General features: G+C 40.2%; 1 pseudogene; it reads left to right on the forward strand.

The window, feature by feature from the left end:
* The first annotated feature begins 2,766 nt into the window (after window positions 1-2,766).
* LOC133253442 (casein kinase I-like) lies at window positions 2,767-3,672 on the forward strand (annotated as a pseudogene).
* Window positions 3,673-4,948: the final 1,276 nt, after the last annotated feature.

The raw sequence follows: 4,948 nt of genomic DNA on the forward strand, positions 1-4,948 counted from the left end.
GTTCCAAAGAATAGCAAGGACAGATAAGAAAGCCTTCCTCAGAGATCAATGCAAAGAAATAGAGGAAAACAATAGAATGGGAAAGACTAGAGATCTCTTCAAGAAAATGAGAGATACCAAGGGAACATTTCATGCGAAGATGGGCTCAATAAAGGACAGAAATGATATGGACCTAACAGAAGCAGAGGGTATTAAGAAGCAGTGGCAAGTATACACAGAAGAACTGTACAAAAAAGATCTTCATGACACAGAAAATCATGAAGTTGTGATCACTCACACTCACCTAGAGCCAGACATCCTGGAATGTGAAGTCAGGTGGGCCTTAGGAAGCATCACTACGAACATAGCTAGTGGAGGCAATGGAATTCCAGTTGAGCTATTTCAAATCCTAAAAGATGATGCTGTGAAAGTGCTGCACTCAATATGCCAGCAAATTTGGAAAACTCAGCAGTGGCCACAGGACCAGAAAAGGTCAGTTTTCATTCCAGTCCGAAGGAAAGGCAATGCCAAAGAATGCTCAAACTACCATTCAATTGCACTCATCTCACACACTAGTAAAGTAATGCTCAAAATTCTCCAAACCAGGCTTCAGCAATATGTGAACTGTGAACTTCCAGATGTTCAAGCTGGTTTTAGAAAAGGCAGAGGAACCAGAGATCAAATTGCTAACATCTGCTAGATGATCAAAAAAGCAAGAGAGTTCCAGAAAAAATCTACTTCTGCTTTATTGACTATGCCAAAACCTTTGCCTGTGTGGATCACAATAAACTGTGGAAAATTCTGAAAGAGATGGGAATACCAGACCACCTGATCTGCCTCTTGAGAAACCTGTATACAGGTCAGGAAGCAACAGTTAGAACTGGACATGGAACAACAGACTGGTTCCAAATAGGAAAAGGAGTATGTCAAGGCTGTATATTGTCACCTTGCTTATTTAAATTATATGCAGAGTACATTATGAGAAATGCTGGGCTAGAAGAAGCACAAGCTGGAATCAAGATTGCCAGGAGAAATATCAGTCACCTCAGATATGCAGATGACACCACCCTTATGGCAGAAAGTGAAGAAGAACTAAAGAGCCTCTTGTTGAAAGTGAAAGTGGAGAGAGAAAAAGTTGGCTTAAAGCTCAGCATTCAGAAAAGGAAGAGCATGGCACTGGTCCCATCACTTCACGGCAAATAGATGGGAAAATGATGGAAACAGTAGCTGACTTTATTTTTCTGGGCTCCAAAATCACTGAAGATGGTGACTGCAGTCATGAAATTAAAGACACTTGCTCCTTGGAAGGAAAGTTATGACCAACCTAGATAGCATATTAAAAAGCATAGACATTACTTTGTGAACAAAGGTCCATCTAGTCAAGGCTATGGTTTTTCCTGTAATCATGTATGGATGTGAGAGTTAAACTATAAAAAAAAAGCTGAGCACAGAAGAATTGATGCTTTTGAACTGTGGTGTTGGAGAAGACTTCTGAGAGTCCCTTGGACTGCAAGGAGATCCAACCAGTCCATCCTAAACGAGGTCAGTCCTGGGTGTTCATTGGAGGGACTGACATTGAAGCTGAAACTCCAATACCTGGCCACCCGATGCGGATAGCTGACTCTTTTGAAAAGACCCTGATGCTGGGAAAGATTGAGGGCAGGAGGAGAAGGGAATGACAGAGGATGAAATGGTTGGATGGGCATCGCCAACACAATGGACATGGGTTTGGGTGGACTCAGGGAATTGGTAATGGACAGGGAGGCCTCATGTGCTGCAGTTCATGGGGTCGCAAAAAGCGTACATGACTGAGTGACTGGACTGAACTGAACTGAACTGAATTGAGCAAAGATGGATCCAGAATGTTTCCACCAAGGATAATGCTCCATGAAGTGAGAGTATCCCTCCTTCTATTTCTACCTCAGTCTCATGCTAGAAAGATTTGAAAGGCAAGTAAGACAAGTGAGAGCACAAAAAGTTACATTTTCATGTGTCTGCATTCACCTGGCCTATGTATACCCATTCTGTACACCTTATCTACACCAGTCACTTGATCCTTAACATACCTTTCCCTAGTTGCAGTGTTTTGAATGAAAAGGTAAGAAGCAACAGAAAAAGCAGAGAGAGAAGTGGAAACACTAATTGCTACAGTCCAAGAGGCACTGTTGACTTGGATGTGAATGTGAAAATGGAGACAATGTGGAAGAATTGGGACATAATTTGGACAGAGAATTGAGAAGACATACTGATGAAATGGATGGTGGTTGAGGCAAATGTAGGAAACACAGGTGATGTCAAGCTTCTGATTTAGTCCAGGAAGTGTATGATGATGTGGATGGGAAGGCCGAGATGAGAAGGTTGGGAAAAGAAAAGGTGAGGAGAGGTGAAAATCAGAGTTCTGTTTTTTTTTTTTTTCTCCAGATGCCCCCAGCATGCAGGTCAAGACACCAGATAGTTGGCAGCAACTGCAGAGAAAGGAAGGTTAAGAGAGAGTTTGTTGTTAAGATGGATGGTATCTAACCAGCAGAGGAAGGTAAATTGATAATGTGGGGGGGAAAGGAAGCAATTGCTTGAGAAAAGCCTCTCAGGAGAAGTTGAGGGTTAGAGCAGCCAAAAGACAAGTGAGTTGAGGGAGTTACTTGTAGGTGAAAAGGCAAGATCATGAGCCTAAAATGAGGAGGGGCAGGTGAAGGTGATGTCTGAGAACTCAGAAACCTAGAGGTATGGAAAGTCACTTCAAAAGCAGCAGAGCATTAACACTCAAGGAACTGGTTCTTCGTCCTCTGGAATTTTAATAGTTGGATCTAACTTTAGAATTGGGGAAAAAAAAAACTGGATATGGGAATTTTGGAGAACTACAATTAGGGAAAAATTTGTATACAAATGAATATATGGCCATTAAATTGGAGCTCATGAAATCCAGAGCATCACAGCTACATTTGACTGTATTCCAATTTCTACAAGCAGTTAGGATCTGGAGATGGCATACCTCAAGTTTATTATTTTGGCCCTTGTGGTAAATACAGCACTATGGTGATGGAACTGCTGGGACCTATTTTGCAAGATTTGTTTGATTTGTGTGACAGAACATTTTCTCTTAAAATGGTTCTCATGATAGTTATCTAACTGATTTCTCACATGCAATATGTCCATTCAAAGAACTTGATATACAGAGATGTAAAACCTGAGAACTGTTTAATAGGCTGTCTGGGAAACAAAACCCAGCAAGTTATTCATATTATAGATTTTGGTTTGGCAAAGGAATATATTGATCCAGAGACAAAGAAACACATACCATACAAAGAGCACAAGAGCCTTATAGGAACAGCTAGATATATGAGCACAAACACACATTTAGGGAAAGAACAAAGTAGAAGAGATGACTTAGAAGCTTTAGGTCACATGTTCATGTATTTTCTGAGAGGCAGTCTTCCTTGGCAAGGTTTAAAAGCTGACACATTAAAAAAGCGATACCAGAAAATTGGAGATACGAAACGAGCCACACCAATAGAAGTGTAATGTGAAAATTTTCCAGAAGAAATAGCAATGTATCTTTGTTATGTAAGAAGGCTAGATTTTTTTTGAAAAACCAGATTATGACTACCTAAGAAGCCTTTTTACTGACTTGTTTGATGGAAAAGGATATATGTTTGATTATGAATATGACTGGATTGGTAAATAGTTGCCTACTCTAGTGGGTCCATTCAGCAAGATCCTGCTCTGTATACCAGTCAGAGGAGCACATCCACATGGAGATAAGATACAATCCCAAAATCAGGTTTGCTGTCCTCTTAGGTATGTAATCTCTTAATTTATTTCTGTATTATTTTTTCACTGCTTATAAATTTAATTTTTGTTTTATCATGCCCAGTCAGTTTTATATGTGCATGCATTTGTGCATGTGTTTGCACACATGTGTGTATACATACTTATATGTGTGTGTGTGTGTGTATATATATATATATATAAAATGATTGAAATACATATCCTTTTCTCTATAAAAAAGACTGTATATAGACATATTAAAGATAAAAATGCACATGTTTTCAATAGATAGGCTATTTTCCCTCATGTTCACATTTAATTTGTTTAATCTTAAATCCTGATTAGTGGTGTTAGTATAAACTTTGAGAATATTGTTCTGTTAGAATGGAAGTGTTTGGATACCCTGTTGGAATGAATTGTAATAGTAGTTGTCCTTTCTAACTGTAGTCTAGTTTAGTGTAATAAATTATTTACTGAGTTCTGTTATTTGAAAGCTACTGCTCTCCACATTGCAGAAATGCAGAAGTAAGGAAAAACATATAACCTGTGGAAAATGACTTTGTAATGAGTGGTTAAGAGCTCACTGAGCCTCTGGAATCAATCAGACCTGGATATGGCAGGTTATTCATTTATTCAAAACCTCAGTTCTCATATATAAAATAGAAATCAGTCAGTTCAGTTCAGTTCAGTCACTCAGTCGTGTCCGACTCTTTGCGGCCCCGTGAATCGCAGCACGCCAGGCCTCCCTGTCAATCACCAACTCCCGGAGTTCACTCAGACTCACATCCATCGAGTCAGTGATGCCATCCAGCCATCTCATCCTCTGTCGTCCCCTTCTCCTCCTGCCCCCAATCCCTCCCAGCATCAGAGTCTTTTCCAATGAGTCAACACTTCGCATGAGGTGGCCAAAGTACTGGAGTTTCAGCTTTAGCATCGTTCCTTCCAAAGAATTCCCAGGGCTGATCTCTTTCAGAATGGACTGGTTAGATCTCCTTGCAGTCCAAGGGACTCTCAAGAGTCTTCCCCAACACCACAGTTCAAAAGCATCAATTCTTCGGCACTCAGCCTTCTTCAGAGTCCAACTCTCACATCCATACATGACCACAGGAAAAACCATAGCCTTGACTAGATGAAACTTTGTTGGCAAAGTAATGTCTCTGCTTTTGAATATGCTATCTAGGCTGGTCATAACTTTCCTTCCAAG

The sequence above is a fragment of the Bos javanicus genome, chromosome 8 (genome assembly GCF_032452875.1).
Source record: "Bos javanicus breed banteng chromosome 8, ARS-OSU_banteng_1.0, whole genome shotgun sequence".
In the NCBI taxonomy this organism is placed as follows: Eukaryota; Metazoa; Chordata; class Mammalia; order Artiodactyla; family Bovidae; genus Bos; species Bos javanicus.